We start from the raw sequence: 19,521 nt of genomic DNA, 5'->3' as shown, positions 1-19,521 counted from the left end.
TATCTTGACATCACCAATAAGCATATTGGAGAGCCCCTTCCCCTGGCAGCAAGGGCCTGGGGAAGGGGGGTAAGTGGAGGGGGTCCTCATAGGTTGGAAAGAGATGATGGGCATTGGGAGATGGGGCAGTAGGCAGTGGAAAGGAACTTCTGAGAGCATCCAAGAACTGGGGACCAGATGCACTAACAGCAGGCACTGGAGCGTCAGCCTCTGGGTTGCAGGAAAGGGTTCTGTGGGAGCCACAGTGGATGGACCATGGGGTGCTGTACTCCTTAGAAGTAACATTGCAAGAGCTGCCTTGCAGTGCCCCCCATGCCATAGTCTGCAAACACCCCTAGTTTTCAGAGATTCTTCTCTGTCACTTCGAAGTCCTGGAACAGATGTGGACCAAGAAAATGATGTTTAAAGCAAGACTGTGGACAGCCTGGGACCCAGCAGCTTCACTGGAGTTCCAACCATTAGCTTCCCATCTTCCCTAGCAGGCTGACTCAATACAGCTCACACCCTTCAAGGACTTCTTCACTACCTTCAAGAGCTAGGCCAATGCCACAGAGACACAATGGTGTCTGGACATCTTTGTCTGGAACCTGGAGCTGTCCCAGAATATGCCGGAGTTGAATCAGGGTTCCCCCAAGTATGGAGACACCAAGTTCAGTGACCTCACTGAACTTCTTATTAAGCAGCCCCCCAGGATAACTTCTGAGGCAAAGGCCCAGCCTTTGTGGCCTGGGACTAGAGGGATCATGGTACTGACACAGAAGTCAAGTACCAGGGGGCATGTGTGAATTTTGCTGGGCCTTCTCAATCACTGGAATTGTGAAAAGGCAGTGGTTCCTCCCCTGGGGGACCCTGCTGTCCCTTTCTGAGCAGGAGCTGGTTGACTATGATACCTTGGATCAAACCTGTGTTAGAGGCCTGCCCTCAAATGCCTACACAGACTGTTAAGAGACAGTTATTAGGAGACAGAGAAAGATTACAGTTACTAGGGCCACCAAGGGCACTGCAGCTTTTCTCTTGACAAGGCAAGGGTCTACATCAACAACTCAGTGTCTCTGAGTCATAATGAAGGAGACTTCATTTCCTGACTGGTGGAGAATAAGTCCATCTCCATCACTCTCAATACCTTTGCCATGCAGTTCCACCACTGCAGGGTCTACCACCCATTCCAGCCCCTCTGCAGCCTCTGGTTCATTGACCATGTTATAATGTTTATGGGCTACAGCAACTGCTCGCGCACACTCTTCTGGGCCATAAAGAATAAGTGGGGTGTTGACTGGGGCAAAAGTTATTATTACTTATATCAAAAGTTCTGGATCTGTGGGATAAATGCCATGACCAACTCTACTGTTGTGGACTAGACAACCTGCTCTGGTAAGTAATTAGGAGTATCTTTTACTCACTCTGGGCAGGGCAGTGGATCAACAGCTGTCCAGCTTGGTTCATAAACTCAGATCCCAGACTAGCCCAGGATAATATGGTTCATTCCTGATGATATAGGTGCCTCAGCCATGGCAGGACCACCCCTACCTCCTGTCCAGGACTGTCTGAGGGCAAACTAGCTTAATATGTGTGTGTGTGGGGGGGAAGGGCCCATCCCCAGACAAGAGCAGCTGGGGCCCCGGATGGAGCAGGAGGGACAGGAGGAGGTCTGGGTCCCCTCAAGTGAGGCAGGCCCCCTGGCATGTGCTTAAGAAATTGACTCTGATCTGAAGCCCAATTCAGTGGTATTTGCCAAGAGAAGGCCCTCCCTTGAACCTCAGTTTCCCTCTTTGTATGATGGTATGAATTCTCCTTTCTCTCCTGACTGAAATGAAAGCCATGCCTAATTTCCCTCTAGCATCAATAAAGAGAGGACCCTCGGAAAAAAAATAACCATATTGTTAAGGTTAATGATTTAAAACCAGACTTCCTGGAGAATAACATCAAGTTGACCTTTGAAAACATTACTAACAATAAGGCTGGGGGAGGTGATAGCAGTCACCTGAATTATTAAAAATCCTAAAATATATTGGCATTTAAATACAATACCTGATATACAATGAAAATGAGAAAAATTCAAGTGGGCACTGGATCAATTCTAATGAAGGGCAAGCACTATGTGAACTGAGAAAAGTACTAGCAGAGCAGGCTTATTTTTGAAAAGGCAGAAGAACTAGAGACCAAATTGCTAATAGTCTGGATTATGGAGAAAGCAAGGGGGTTCTAGGCAAAAATAAATGCCTGCTTCTGCTTCATTAACTACATTAAAATCTTTCACTTTATGGATCACAAGGAGAATTGCTAACTCCTGAAAGAAATGGTTTTTACTTGTCTTCTGAGGCGTCTGTAGGTAAGTTAAGAAGCGACAATTAGAACCCAAACTAGAACTGATTCATTTAAGATTAGAAAATGAGTATGACAATGCTAAATATTTTCACCTCAGTTTTAACTTATGAGCTGAGTACATTATGTAAATTGTAAGAATGAATGAATCAAAAGTCAGAATTAAGGTTGGCAGAAGAAATATCAACAGTCTTAGATATACAGATGATGCCTCTCTGAAGGCATAAAGGTACTTTGTCACTACTTTCCTTTTCTGAGATAATATTTTGATCTTCCCGGACAGCATAGTAGGTTTCTATGATTAGCACTCTTCTTTCTTCTTTGCTCATTTTGAAAGTTGAACTTTGCTCAGGTGGTACATTACCAAGCTTTTTTGTGCTTGAGGCTGAAGATCTGGTTCCTGGTTTCTGCACTTGCTTCTCAGCTGCTTGTTATTTGCTCCCTGCAGTAGGGTAGTCTGACCAAAACCTGTCTGTTGTTCCATTGTTCCAGATCTCAAAGTTTACCTTCCTCACTGGGGTTGGGGCTCTTACTTCTGGCCTGCTGAGTTGTGACCCAGGTGTTTTAGTTACTGAACTAACTGTGGCTAAGAGCTTCCCACTGGCTTTCCAGTTCCATTACCGTATGCTAGGCTGCATTTTCCTTTTACTGGGACAGTAAAATTCAGTTTTATTATGTGTCCTGATTGAAATCTGGAGATGAAAAGTTATTTCACTTTGTATTTTGGGGGTTCTGTCACTTCAGGATCTGTGTAAGGACTTCATTTAATGTTGTTTTGGGAAAAGCTCTGAGATTTTTCCTAGTTCCCCCCCCCAAATCTTGCATCCTCTCATTCTTTCTTATTTTCAAATTTTGTTAGAAGAACACAGAATAATTAAAAGTATGCTATAAGAAGAGAAATTTCCATTTTGCAACTCTAAATAGATTCCAAAAATGATGCAAAGTGAAAGAAATAACACTTGAAAATTGTGTTCCAGATAACTCCTTAAATATGCTTGTGAAGTGAAACAGTACAGGACAAAAATTATTCACATTTATTTGTGGGAATGTGAAACTAATTCCACATGGAAGTATAAAAATGCTTATTCTAAATACCACTTTTTCTAAAACACTTCATTGGAATAGTTAGAGAAATGACTAAATATATGAATAGATGGAATTCTTCAGCTCTCTTTTTCATGATAAGTAACACAGGCAGTAGCACATCCTGTCCCTTGTAATGTGGTTGTTAAGATAGGCCTGTTCTTCTTCACTCTCTGTGAAAAAATCTGTCTCTATGTTTCCCTGAAACTGAAAACATTTCATCATTTATTTAACCACTGGTTTTTGTGTTTCTTTTTAGAATCTTCTTAAGTTCAAATAAGTGAATTAGGAATATTGACTGGAATATTGCAAAATAGACATTTTTTCATCTTGAAGTCAGAATTACTTAAATAGAATCATCCTCTTAAATGATTATCACAAAAATAAAGGAATAGATAAGGCATTTCTAAGGTAGCTTCTAGTCCTTATGATTTGTGGTTATGATGACTAAAGTGCTGAACTCATAAGAGGTTCTGGGATAGTATTACCATTTTTAAAGTTGAGAAAAATTAAATTCAATAATATTTTACTGATTTCCTGTTCTATATACATGATGAGGGTGATACCAAAAACCTAATATTTGCTTTAAATATATATATATATTATATATATATATATTTAAGATGTATGTTTACATATGTACAATTATATACATTCACAAATAAATGTAAGCATATTCATATGTTATAAGCACATCATTATAATCTCATCTACAAAATAATATTATAAATAAAAAATCTTATTCTCTCTCAAGTTATCTATCTAAGCTTGTTCACTTTGGAGTATATTGGTACCTGGAGGAAAGGAGATGAAAAAACTACCACTTGCTGGTTTTCTAGAATATACCATGCAAAGTAGTTGCAGAGATTCTACCTGACTACCATTTGAACCTTATATTCATCTCAGGGTCCTAGAAATGCTACTTTATATTCCAGTCAGCTGTCACCCAGGCTTACCTAGGGAATGCACAGGAACAATACCCACTGGACGGGTTCATTTAACACATCTTCTAGCTATCAGTAGGTGACATGCCAGATGATTCAGAATAATTGATCTGTACCTATATGTGTTAGCCCTGAGCTGCTTGCACTTAAGCCATCAACTGCCTACATTTTCTGTGGGTAATATAATTGAGTCTGGGGAATCAAGCAGAAAATGAATGTACAAAGATTATATACTGCAAGATTAAACCACCAAAGAATGAGAGTGAGAAAAATGTGAGAGCTACAAAGTACTACCTCAAGGATTTATTACATAATCTGTCAATTTTGTGACTTATTGTGACCATGATAGGTACCTTTCATGGCAGATTCCAAAATTTTTCTTGTAAATCAATCTTACTGTATTATTTAACGATCAGGAAAAATGTGAAGGAAGACTGAGATCTAGACAGAACCAAGTTGCATTAGAATTTTGAGGGGAGAGGAAGAGATAGATAATGTAAATGATCGGATGATAGGATTACTACTGCTTGACAACTATTTGGAGTAGGAAACAAAGGGGAATAATGAGTTTTAAATATGGTTTTAAAAAACAGTGGGCAAGAGTATGGTAAAAGTGGGTAATGCATACATAAATACTAGATGTGTGTATTTTAGTTTGTGTAAATTTTCCTGTTTCTTAATAGATAATATTTTCTTGCATTTATGTTCCACAGGTACATATTCCCCAAATTATAATAACCTATTTTGTATAGTTATAACCTACCCCCAAAATTGTTGCAAAATATATTATGAAAATTGTTTTATGCTTTTCTACTCCCAAAACATAAACCTAGTAAAAAATAATTGGATCAATTGATATTAATAATTTAGTCACCTGTCATGAGTAAATTCCAATTTCTCCTGGATTATTTAAACCAAAAATGTACTAGTTTGTTCATTTTTCTACCTTCCTTAAAATGTTGAAAGTTATCTTTTTCTTTTTCATCTTTGACATTTTTCAGCGTGTGAGGTGAAACCTCTGTCATTTTAATACATATTTCTCTTATTAATGTATTAGAAGATATTTTTATGTAGGAACTTTAGAAAACTATCTCTATTGCAAAGTTTTTGCTCATCTTCTTTGAGTGTTTACTACTCACATACAGAACTTGAGTTTAAGATATTAAATCCACTTACACAGTCTTGATGAAGTTCTGAACTGATCTAATCATATGGAGATCAATTTGGAAGTATGTCCAAAAAAGCTGAAAATCTGCGAATACTCATTACTAATCTTATTTTAACAACCATTACTTATTTTATTTTACAAAAAGATAAAAAATGAGGAAAAGTTCCATATGTACAAAAATATTTATAGCAGTTTTTTTTAGAGGCAAAGAACTGGAAATTGAAGGGATGCCCATTAATTGGGGAACAGTCAAACAAGTTGTATTATATGATTATCATGCATACTTTAAGAAATAAAAAAGAGGTTGCTTTCAGAAAAACTGTGGAGACTTATATGAAGTGATTCAAAGTTAAGTAAGAAGAACCAGGAGATCCTTATATTCGGTACAACAATATCATATGATGGTCAACAGTGAATAACAGTTATTCTCAGTAATAGAATGATATAAAACAATTCCAAAGGACTAATTAATACAAAATATTATCTACTTCTAGAGAAAAAATTGATGGACTCTGAAAACAAATTGAAGCATACTTTTAAAACTTTTTTTTTAATTTTTGATGTTTTTCTTCCTTTATTGTGGTCATTGTTAGCTTTTGCAACTTGGCTAATATGGAAATTTTTTTTTCCATAATTGTACATATATAATTTCTATCAAAATGCTTGCCTTCTCAAGTAGGGAGGAGGGGGAAATGAATGGAATTTGTTCCTCCTGCCTACCACCTAGCTGCCCCAAAGGAAGGAATTTAGAACTCACAAATTTTAAAGAACATATGGTTAAAATTGTTTTTACATGTAATGGAAATAAACGCATAAACTTTAAGAAATATTATATCAATTTCCTATATACATTAGGTATCATATTTTTATCAGTGAAATTTGATGCAAAGGATTTTCATCCATATGATAATTTCTCTTTTTCTATCCAAATTGCTCAAAAACTTCTTTTACATTTTATATAATTTAAGTAGTCTAGTTTGTCTTATTTGAATAACTCCCTCCCTTCTTTTAGATACAAATGACCCCACTCCCCCAGTTGTGATAGGGAAATCCTTCTGTTCTCTTCAATTTTTCCGTATGTAACTTTCACAATTATGTTGGGTATTTACTTGGCATTTATTGTATTGCATGAAATAAAATTTGGCTCAAAAACTACGTTTTATCCCCAAATGTTTATGCTTCCCCCCCCCCAAATAGTTATCAAATGAAGAAGGTTGGTTTAGTGTGAAGCTTATCAAAATCTATGCTTCTCCATTTGATATTCTTTTCATTCATCTTCATCTTCTATAATTTTTATTTTTTCATAAGTATTTTGCTAATTTTTCAGTTATTTCTGTTGCAGAAGTGTTTTCACAGTGGAATCAATGTAATATTAAAATTAAAAAAAATAATTTTAATAGAAGCATAATTTTTATTATATTGTAATAACCTAATAAAGAATTTATCTCCTAAATATTTGTCTTCACTTTTACATGTTTTGCCAATTGAATTAATATGATATGTTGTTGCTTCTTCATAATTCAGCTCCCTGATAGTTTATACATTTTTTATTATTCTTGAAAGCATTTTTTTCTGATTCTCTTGTTATTAAGTTTAATAATGTAAACAGATTGCTAAAAATTTGAAGATATAGTGTGTAATTGCTACTTTACTGAAACTGCTTTTTATCTATTTGTATTTTTTTTTGTTAAATTTTAGGTTCCTGACAGTCTCTATCCTTTCCTAACTCCCAAGTTCAGCCCACAATAGAGAAGGTCACCTTTTGTCACAGGTAGCTAGAAAGACAGAGAAATAGAGAGATAAATCTAGGATATAAATGTGAAACCTTATTATGCAAATTTCTACTTATCAGTTTTTTCTTCTGGAATTCTGCAGCATACTTCTCCAAAAGTCCTCTTTAATTGATCTAAATAACTACAATACTCAAAATAACTTATTCATTCATTCATTTTTGTGCACAATATTCTCTTTATTGTGTTCATTTTACTCATTAATTCATGCATGTCTTTCCATGTTTTTCTAAAATTAAACTGTTCATCATTTTTATAACTTAGTATAATATTGTAATATGTAGCACAACTTCTTAGCCATTCCCCAATTAATGAACATACCTTCAATTTTCAAGTCTTTGTCCAAAAAGAAAAGGACTTTAATATTTTACAACACATGGGTCATTTTGTGTTTCCTGTTGACTTTGGGGAAAAGATAATTATGACAATGCTGAATCAAAATACATAAGGTTTTATAATGCTTCGGGCATAATTTCTCCCCTAATTGAATTTGGAGTTTCATAGGAGTAGAGACTGTCTTTCATCCATTTTACTGTCCAAAGAATATAGCACAATGCCTGGCAAGCAGTAGATGCTTACTAATATATTATTGACCTACTGATTATGTAATAAAATGAAAATGAGGCAGCAATAATTAAAGTTATGAAGGTTGATGTGATTGTTCAATGATGTAACACACAGAAGACCACATTCCCAAAGACTATCTTTGTCTTAAACACAGTCAATCCAATATTTCAAAGGATCTGTGATATCTTTTATTGATATATTTCCTCCAGGATGCAAACTACAATACATCCATACCTTCCATTCTATGTAACTTCTGGACAAGTACTATCATAAATTATGTAGATTTGTGGGTATCCACACATTAGGTTAGAATCTTCCTCGTATTCAAAAATTAGGTCCAATTTTCTTCAGTGTCATGTCTGTATAATTTATATTAATTTTAAGATGTAAAAAAAAAACTCCATGGAAATATTTTCTTTAAAATTCACAAAGAAGCAGGCCAGCTAGGTGGTGTAATGGATAGAGCACTGGCCCTGAAGTTAGGAGAATCTGAGTTCAAATCCACACTCAGACATTAATTACCTGTGTAGCCTTGGGCAAGTCACTTAACCCCATTGCCTTGCCAAAAAAAAAAAAACTTTAAAAAATTCACAGAGAAGCATACTGTAATAAAATGAAAAGTAAAGTGTTTCAAAATGTTGATAATTAGAAGCATATATGTCTCAATAGGCCAAATCGTTTTTCTTCTGCACTGATGGTATTGAAATAGATCTCAGACTAACAAAATCCTTTCACTATCATTCATATCATAATGAAGATCTTAAGGGCAACTCAAAATGATTTGCATTTAAAAATGAATCAAGAGAAATGTAAATGTATTTAGAACAAAAAGATACATCTAAAAGATGATTTTAAATTTAGACAAGGATTCAGAAACTATTCCTCTAGTATATACATATGATGATCATATTATTTTTCATAAAAAGATAGAAAGTGTGTTTTGTTATTCTGTCATTATCTTTTGCTAAGTTAAATTTGCAATGTCTCTTTGAGAAAGGGATAAGATTGAAAAAAAAAGCAGTTATTTAAATGCAGTGACACAACTACATTAAGAAGCTTTCACAGGGTCTACTGCTACCACTAAAGTCTTTAATAGGAAGTCTATTAAGCCCCATGACCTTCCTGAATGGTTATCACAAAGTCCACATAGGCTGTGAGGGGGAGGGAGAAGGTCTAGGAAGTTATATTTTATACTCTAAAAGAAGAAATGCAATGTTATGCAAGATATACAGATATTCATATATATATATATATATAAACATATATTACATTTACTACATGAATATAGATATAGACATGTGATACCTTTTCATAAGAAAAATGACTTCAATTACTTTATTTTGCTCTATAATGTCCCTGATCCATTTTGTAATTCTTGAAGTGTCATATAAATATGAATTTTACTTAATCAGTATTTTGAAAGAAAAAAATTGATTTGTGGTTTGAAGACTTAGTCAAATATGGGGCCTGCTCTGCATTATCTGTGGCACAGCATAAATAATTTTACTTCAACAGATCTCTGTTTCCTCTTTTTGCATAATGATAACAAGTGTGCTTTTCAATTCTAATCTCTTATCCTATTATTTAGCCTTATATTAAAATACCTCTTCCCAACCCACCCACCAGCCTAAATATTGTATATCTTAACTTCCAAAGCAATATTTGGGAAATACTTCACTAGAAAAAGAATCTTTCCTGCACTTACATCTCTTCACGCAAATAAACCTATTAAGATAGACATACAGATTTTTCTGGCTCTGTCATTCAATCATACCTCACTTTTTGTCAGGACACTTGGATCATAACAAATTAGTCCTGCAATTTTCTAGTCTTTCAAGGTCTGTCCAAGTTCATTTAAGTGTTTCAATGACACTATCTAACCATCCTTACCTTCTCCTTTTCTTTTTCTTCAATCTTTCCCAACATGGGTGTCTTTTCCATTGAGTTCTGTGTTCTCATTATGTAGTGAAAGTATTTAACAGAAATAAGTTGCATTTTAAAATTTTGACAAACGACTATAAAGAAAGACATTGCTAATTTCAGACGTTTGGAACACCCAATTCCTCAATTGTGGAACAATTTCCTACTTTTCTAATTAACAAATTTTACTTTCAAAGGAGTTGTTATTCTTTTCCAGCTGGTTATTTTTACTTTTTTTTGTTTTGTGCAAGGAAATGGGGTCAAGTGAATTGCCCAAGGTCACACAGCTAGGCAATTCTTAAGTGTAGGAGGCAGATTTGAACTCAGGTCTTCCTGACTCCATGTCCAAGGCTCTATTCACTGTGCCACCTAGCTGGTCCTCAATTTTACTTTTAATGGAATTGATTTCTTTTTCCATTTGGCCAATTTTAATTTTAAAGACTTTTTTCTTCAGTCATTTTTTTCACAATTTTCCTACATGCTGTTCATTTATTTTCTCACTTTTTTTTCTTTTTTCCTCTCTCTTTTTTTTGGTTTTTAAATTGCTTTTTTGAGTTCTTCTAAGAGGTCTTTTTTGTATATGAGACCAATTCATTATCCCCTTTTAGGATTCATATGTTGATATTTTGTCATTTCATTCATTTTCCTTATAAAAACAATAGCTTTTTATGGTTAATGGTTGCTTTGGTTGTTTTTTTTTTCTTTTGCTCATTTTGAAAGTTCAGCTCTGTTCCTGGGGCAAAATCCCAAGCTTTTTATGCTTGGGCTGGGAATCTGGTCCCTGGCTTTCTGTTCTGCCATATCATGTGCTCACTGTTTGCTCCCTGCATTGCATAACCCAATCCATTCCCACTTGCTACAACAGTTACTGAGCTCAAATTTTGCTAGCCATGCTGGAATCAGGTCCCTCACTATTGGCTTACTATACCATTGGCCTGTTGAGCTGGTTCCTGAGATCCACTGTGGCTAAGATTCTACTACTTCATTCCCAACATTACCTCCTTCTCCTTGCTGAGTGTACTCTCCCTTTATTACACATGAGACAGACCTTTCCTGAAGTTCCTCCAAGTATCCTTGAGCTATAATGAAGCTTAATGTGGATACTGATATATTAGACTCTTTTAACAGATATATCACTGAAACTTCATTTAAAGTTGTATGGGGAAAAGCTTCAGAAGCTTTCTAGTTTCATGTCACTATTTTGGTTGTGACCAATAAATGCTCCTTAATCCTTTGAAGAGGATCATTGATATTATGGGGTAATATCTAGACTCATCAATGAGCTGGATTTAAGGAAGATATAATTGCACAAATGTAACATTTTTTCAGTCTTCAGATCCCAGGGGCAAGAGATAAGACAATGAAATTGATAACAACTCAGGATGCCTCTTGGATGTCTAAGCACTTATTTGGAAATCTTTGCTTGCTTGAGGTAGAGATCCCCCCTAATTGCAAAATGTTTGATGCCTATAAGTAACTGTTCATTTAGCCAATATAATTAGTTTTTTCCCCTTAGATATATGGTCAGTGCACATGATAAGCTTCTTGTTGCCCTAGATGAGATTTAAGTGGCAGGTGTACACCAAAGATTAATGAGTTGAACAAAGTCTCACACTAGTATTACTTATTGACCTTGAGTATGCCATACCACACAGATCATATACCACATAGAGTTATCTTATATTCACTGAAGATCAGACTTATAAGAGGTATTTTGCACAAATATATTTACTTGCTAATTGTTTCCTTTCCTATCAAGTTTAAATAAAGAAAATGATCAATTTTGCATTTTAATTGTATTTATCCCTTGCTAAATTTAAAAAATTATTCCCTACTCATAATTTTAAATGATGTATAATCAGTTTCTGTTCCAATTTTATGCTATGATTTAGGTCAATTATTCATTTTGAATATATTGAGGGAGATAGTGCATAAGTTTGACCTAGGTCTAATTTCTGGAAGGCCACTTTTTTGCAAGGTAATGGGGTTAAGTGACTTGCTCAAGATCACACAGCTAGTAAGTAAGAAGTATCTGAGATCATATTTGAACTCAGGTCTTTCTGACTCCAAGGCCAAGTGCTCTATCTACTATGCAACCTAACAGTCCCTTAATCTTACTTTCTAATGTTAGCCAATAATTAATTACTTTGATATATGAGCTTTTGAAAAAGCATAACAATCATTTATTATTCCTTTTTTATTATTTCTCTATTTGTTCTAAATATTTTTAGTCTTTCACCAAGAGATCCCTTTGTTAGACATTTGACCTGGAGAGCCAAAAACATAATTAAAGTGATACCATATTTACCCAAGTATTCATAGCAGCACTTTAGTTCTAGGAAAGATTTGGAGAAAATGTAGGTCTATTGATTTAAGTATAACTAAATTAATTGTACATGAATTTAAAACATATTATCGTACCCCAAAAAACTAAATATGAGGAATTCAGAATGACATATTATCAGAGTAACATATGAAGGACTTGTATCAGAGTAACATATGAAGGACTTGCTACTCTATATTTAAAAAGACTATATATATATTGAAATCTAAATAATAAAAATAATGAAAGTGAATGCTTTTAAAATAGAACTTCAAACATAGTATTTTAAGTATCTGGTGAGGCATTTTTACAAATATTTCCTTGTATTGGTTATACAATCTTATAAAAATGTAGAAAAGCAGAAATATTAAACATATCAATAAAAGCACAATATACCAAAATGTTAGCATTTAGCTAAAGGAATACTGAGACAAATATAGAACAAATCAATAATTTATATAAAAAGCAACAATTTTAAAATTTTCAACTAAATAAAATGTAATTTTGACAATTAAAAAAGAAATTAACAAAATTGAAAGCAAAAAGGTCACTAAATTTTTGGATAAAAGCAAAGATTTCATTTAATTAAAGTGAAAAAATTATTTAATCAAAAATGAAAAAGGACAATTCACAATTGAAGAGAAAATAGCAGAAATTAGTTTACCTAGTTATATACTTACTGAACTCATAATTTAATGAAATAAACATATATGAAACATATATAAGCATCTATGAAGTATATTTGTTCAGAATATTTTTATGCTATCAGATTCCATTCATTTATTTCTTACTTTTGATAAACTACTTTTATTTTCACTTTTTTTTTTTGCAAGGCGATGGGGTTAAGTACCTTGCCCAATGTCACACTGTTAGGTAATTATTAAGTGTCTGAGGCCAAATTTCAACTTAGGTTCTCCTGACTCCAGGGTTGGTGCTCTATCTACTACTACACCTAGCTGTGCCACTTATCTGCCTCCCTTCAAATTGATGTTGTTTAATCATTTCAGTTCTGTCCAACCCTTCATGATCCTATTTGGAGTTTTCTTGTGAATAGTTTGCCATTTCCTTCTCTATGACTACTTTTTTTTAAAATAAAGGGTATTACCCTTTGGATAAAGAAAAGGTAAGTGGATATATTTAGAAAATCATGTCACTTAAAAACAAAAGTCAATATTAAGAGAAAAGTGAGAGGTTATATTTACTATTATAAGGCAACTTAGATAACTATGGTCTTTGTTTTCAAATTCTGGAAATCTATGTGAATGAATCAATCAGCAGATATTTGTTACGTGTCCACTTGAACCCCAGTTTTATGATATGTCCTAGAAATATAAAGGCAAAGGGGAGATAGTCCCTGTTCTCATGCAAAATATACGCAAAGGGAAAATAATTTTGAAAAGAGAATGCACTAACTTTGAGGTAATTATGAACATTTTCTTTCGAATAAGTATTTGGTAAAATTGACTTTGATGTTTTTAGTAGTTTTTTCGTTAGAATCCTAATTTTAAAATATTTGCTAAAGAACTTATTGTAGCATATTCCAAGAGTTTGAGGATGTGATTTACATTTTTAATAGCTGACCTATTTTAATTCTAGCAATAAGTGCTCATCTGAAACTATATCTTTTATTGAGTGAAATTTGATGCCATTTTCATGTTGAAAATTCAACTTACTCTGAGATTAGGCTTGTTTATTGAATTATTTTTTAACATTATGCATATGATTTTATTAATTCATATGATTTTATTAGTTCATACGATTTACTTAAATCTGATGATTGATGACAAAAATGATAACTGTTCAGTTTTTCAAGGTGGTTTACCTGAACAAAAAATATAAGTAATATTTATGCTATTAATAGGTGCTGTCAATTTATTCATATTGGCTTCTTCAATATAAAACTTTAAGCATTTGAACTTACCATGCAATCCTCAATCATTAGATATTCTCTCTAGTGTAATTATTTTCTCTAATTATTCTATACTACTCTCCTAATTTCTTAGCAGATATTATCATATACAAGGATATAAGGCAAAACTGATATGGGTAAGTTACTTTCAATGTCAGGGTGAATTTAGAATGAAAAACTCTTGCGTCCAAGGAGTCAAGAAGATAATTTATAACATTTTTTATTTTATTTTTTCCTATTGCATGTAAGATAATTTTCAACATTCACTTTTTGGAAGTAAGACAACAAATGATCTGATATAAATAATACATGGAAAATCATGTTAAACTTTTTTTTCCACATCAGTTATATTGTGAAATGAAAGTCAGGACAAAAGGGACATAAGAGTGAGAAAACCAAAAACAAACCAATTTTAAAAATGAAAATAGCTCACTTAGGTCTGCATTTACACTCAATAGTTGCTTTGTTTTTTCAATCCCTTGCAGATATGGATGACAGTTTCCATCAAAAGTCTATTGGAATTTACTTTGATCACTGCTTTGTTTAGAAGAACTAAGTCCATAATAATTGATCCTCAGACAATGTTCTTATTAAGGTATACAATTTTCTTATGGGTTCTGCTCAATTCATTCAGTAGCAGTACATATAAATCTCTGGCAAAACTTTTTCAGCCATTTCCTAATGGAGATCCCTTCATTTTCCAATTCTTTGCCAATGCAAAAGGAGCTGCTATAAATATTTAGGTCTTTTCCCTTTTTTATGACCTCTTTGGAATATTGAATCTGTAGTGGGCATTGCTGGATTGAAGGGTTTATAGCCCTTTGAGCATAGTTGTAAATTTCTCCCCAAGAATGGTTGGAACAATTCACAACCCCACCAGCCATGCATTTGTTTTCCAGTTTTCCCACATCCCCTCCAACATTTATAAATTTCTTTTTCTGTCACATTAATCATTCTGACAGGTATGGGGTGGTGTTTCAGGCTTGTTTTAATTTGTATCTCTCTAATCAATAATGATTTAGAACATTTTTATATGATTATAGGTAGCTTTAATTTCTTCATTTGAAAACAGGCTATTCAAATCTTTTGACTACAAATTGGAGAATGACTTTATTCTTATAAGTCATTCCTCTAGATAAATCTTTATCAGAAACATTGACTGTAAAATTGTTTTTCAATGTTCTGCATTTATTATAATCTTGGCTGTATTGATATTTTTATTTAGAAACATCCATTTTGCATTTTAACTATCTTTATCTGTTGTATGATCATAAATTCAACCCCTTAGTGAACACTATTCTTTTTTTTTTGTTTTTTTAGTGAACATTATTCTTAAGGTTTACTCTGAACATCAACATACTACTGTATATGTTTATTTACTTGAACTTTCAATACCACGGCACCAACACTTGTGATGTGAGGGCTTGCTTTTTAGGGCTGCTCATTCACCTTTAGCATCCAACTTTCACTCAACTCTTACCTGTGTTTCCAAGAACCTGTTGCATGAACAGCAACTATACTTCACAACAACAGTTGTCTCAGCAGATAAATTTTCCCAAGTTGAAGGCAACTAGGAGGCCTGAAACCAAATGACAAATTAAGGAAATATATATATATATATGTCTCACATGTGAAGAATTCCATTTGTGAAATAGGTGTATGAAAATAAAATGCTTCAACAAGCATGAAGGTGGCTGAAATAGGTGTTGGTGAACACTTAAAGTTTGGTCAGATATTAAACATGTAAAAGTGATCTACTGCATCCAGAGCAATTGCTAGTCATCGTGACTTTTATCTTGCCACTGGATTTTGATGACTCTATAGAAGAGAATGAAACTGAGACTTTATGAAAATCTCTCACATGTAAATCAAGATATCATCACATGATAACATTTGTCCATTTTGAAAAGAATAGAACAACAGCAAAAGCCAACATACCTTGAACTGAGTAGAAACTTACTTAGTGTTTGTTGAATTTAATTGAATTGGATTGGAATATTCCTTACTCTTCTACTGACAGAACCATAGGGAAATATGAAGAAAAAAAATGTATGTTTCATTTGCAAACTTGAAAGAAACAAAGGGGAAATCTGAGAGTAGCTATTTATAGCTAGACACACACATATATATATATATATATATATATATATATATATATATATATATATTTTGATGAAAATAATTTACCTAAAAAAGAGAAGAGGGATGTTTTCATTTATGTACTTTATAATCAAAATTATATAATTGATTACAGATATTTGATTTTGTAAGTGTGGTAGAAAATATTCTTTGACAATGAACATATTGAATATTGGTCTTTAGTCAAAAATTTATCTAAACATCAAATCAATTTGTGGTTCTTAGCAATAAATATGCAAAGCGGGTAAAGATAGCTTCAAGGCTAAGACTTTGTTTCAAATTCAGCCTCTAACACATACTCTCTGCTTGAACCTTATGAAGTCAAATACCTGCTCAGAATTCTTGTTTGAGAAATTTTCTAAGATAATAAGTTGTTGAGAAAATACTGGTGCAACCTTCACTGGAAAAGGAGTTGATTCACTTTAAAGCAATGAAGTAACATATCCAATCTTTATTCATAATATTAATTCATTGTATTTTTGTGTGAGTAAATGCAAACTCAATAGTTTTTATAATGTTAATTATGCATTATTAAAATATTTATAGCAGCTCTTTTTGTGGTAGAAAAGAATGATACATGTTTTATATATACATATATATATAATTTTACATGGTATATATTATAAATTTATATAATTACACATGTTACATATATATATTTCTGTCTAGTATTTTTATTTATTAATATTTTTAAAAATAAGTTTTCGGGAAGCTAAATGGTACAATGAATAGAGCAATGAACGTGAAATAAGGAGAGCCTGACACCATATCCAGCCTCAGACACTTGATACTTACTAGCCATATGACCTAGGCAATTCACTTAAGCTTATTTTCTAGAAAAACAAAAAAAAGGCACTTTCATTTTCCATCCATATGATAAGTAGTATATTTATTTCTCTAGTTTTACTTCAATTTATAGCAAACTATGTTATCTTATTTAAAATATATTGTTGCAAGTAGAAATACTAATCTCTAGTTTGAACATAAATACTATATTAATATAGATTATAATATATAATATAATGTGTATATAATTAAATATATTTGTATATGTAACTTAATATAATAATAATTTAATATATTATAAATAAAATAAATACTAGATATAAAACAAATTCCTTTACTCCATTGAATTTTCTTCTTAATGTATTTTTTAAAAATATATTAATTTCAGAGACACAAGCAACCTTCAGAAGTCTTACAGAAGTAACCATGTTTAATATATTGAAGTATAAATTTCATTATCTTAATGAAATACTGGTTAAGAAAGCATCAAAGTCCTTAACTTGTTTATAGTTCGTCCTTAGTATTTTTCTCATGCTACTTCTATATCTTTTTTCTTTAAGAAAAATATACTAGTGATCCTTTAAGAAAATAATTCTTAAAATATAGTGATAAAGTAACAATTTGAAAAGCAAATGTTTCCTTGGTAATTCTAGTTATAATTCATGTTTGTTGAATATGAATTTGGGGAAGAAAATTTACAGAGTTCTTGTTTTATTTTGTTTTAGGTTTTTGCAAGGCAAATGGGGTTAAGTGGCTTGCCCAAGGCCACACAGCTAGGTAATTATTAAGTGTCTGAGGTGGGATTTGAACCCAGGTACTCCTGACTCCAAGGCCGGTGCTCTATCCACTGCGCAACCTAGCCGCCTCTACAGAGTTCTTTTAATCATCCCTGACTCCCCAAAATAAAAGCAGCTCTCTGACTTAGTAAAATAAGTCTGTTGTTGTTTTATTTTGCTTTTTCTATCCAACAAAATGATAGGTCAATCACTAACCCATCCCTTATCAATCTTTCATTCCATATTTTGGGGTTTGCATATACAAAGATACAAAGAAAGTAAATTAGATGTCATCTATAAAGCTCAGAAAAGAAGTCATAGAATGGATTTATAGAGGAGGTATCTTAAAGGCATGTAAAGTATCATAACCCTAGAATTTTGGAGTCCATTTTTTAAGGAATTTAGATCTCAAAATTGATCCTGGAACAGGTAGGGATCCAATAGATCTTGTTTAATAAAGACTAATCATGTTCATAGAAAAGCTTTAATAAAAATGAGGGGTTTTGTGTGTTTGTTTTTGTTTTTGTTTTGTTTTTTGGTATAAGGACTGACTAGAGAAAAAGTTTCTAGATAGAAAATTGCTATAATAGTCAAATCAGAGGTGATAATGGTCTGACCTAAGTTGGTGGTGAAATTAGTAGAAAGAAAAAACAACATACAGCTGCAAATACACTCTTTTCCTTCTTGCCTAGTGTTGCATTTAAAGCATTAAAAAAAAACGTCTTTTGGTGTCTTTAATACATTTTAAAATATTTGGTTTATTTGTTTATCCAAATCCATGTAAGGATATTTTTACCAAGCTTTTTTGTAAGATTTTGAATTTTATGTTTTTCTTCCTCCCTCCTTCCCTTCACTCTCCCCTCTCTCTGCCAGTAAAAAAACCTGATATAAGCTCCTCATTTATAACAATGCTAAGCATAGATACATATTCATCATGTTTTGAGAGAAGAATCAAATCCAAATGGAAGAAATAAAATGTTAGCGTGAAAAAAATGACACAATACATAAAACAAATTTTAGAAATTGAAGATAATAAGCTTTGGTCTTCTTTTAAATTCTGTAGTTCCTTCCCTGTATTTTCCATCACAATTCTTTTAAACTTGTCTTTGATTATTGTACTGCTGAAATGAACAAGTCCATCATAGCTGATTATCACCCAGTGTAGCTGTTAGTTTGTACAGTGTTCTTATAGTTCTACTCTTTTTTACTCTGCATGAATCCATGCAAGTCTTTTGAGGTTTTTCTGAAATCCTCTCCCTTGTGATTTCTTAAAGAACAATAGTATGGCATCATATACATATGCAACAGTTTGTCCAGCCCTTCCCCAATTAATAGGCATCCCCTAATTTTCTAATTCTTTGCCACTATAAAAAGAACTACACATGGGATTTTAACTTTTTTTTCATGATCTCTTCAAGGATACACACTGTATGGACAGTTTTACTGTCTTTCAGACGGAATTCCAAATTGCTCTCCATAAAGGTCGGATCACAACTCCACCAACAATGCATTGTTTTCCCACAACCTATCAAATACTGATTATGTTCCTTTTTATGTTTTATGTTTCCTTTTTAGTCATATTGACAAATCTGAAAGGTGTGAGGAAGTACCTCAGAGATATTTTAATTTGTTTTTTTCTAATCAATAATAATTTAGAGCATTTTTAATATGACTATTGATAGCTTTGATTTTCTCATCTGAGATTTTCTTTTCTATATCCTTTGACCATTTATCAATAGGGAAATAACTTCTTGTTGTTTTTTTTAAAAATTGACTTAGTTCTTTATATATTTT

The 19,521-nt window shown here is 32.8% G+C and overlaps 1 pseudogene; it reads left to right on the top strand.

The window, feature by feature from the left end:
* Positions 1-248: 248 nt before the first annotated feature.
* Positions 249-1,358, top strand: LOC141506334 (cathepsin F pseudogene; annotated as a pseudogene).
* The last annotated feature ends 18,163 nt before the right edge of the window (positions 1,359-19,521 follow it).

Source organism: Macrotis lagotis, chromosome 1 (genome assembly GCF_037893015.1).
Source record: "Macrotis lagotis isolate mMagLag1 chromosome 1, bilby.v1.9.chrom.fasta, whole genome shotgun sequence".
In the NCBI taxonomy this organism is placed as follows: domain Eukaryota; kingdom Metazoa; phylum Chordata; class Mammalia; order Peramelemorphia; family Peramelidae; genus Macrotis; species Macrotis lagotis.
Note: the sequence above shows the minus strand (reverse complement) of the source record. Positions and strands in the feature narration are given on the sequence as shown.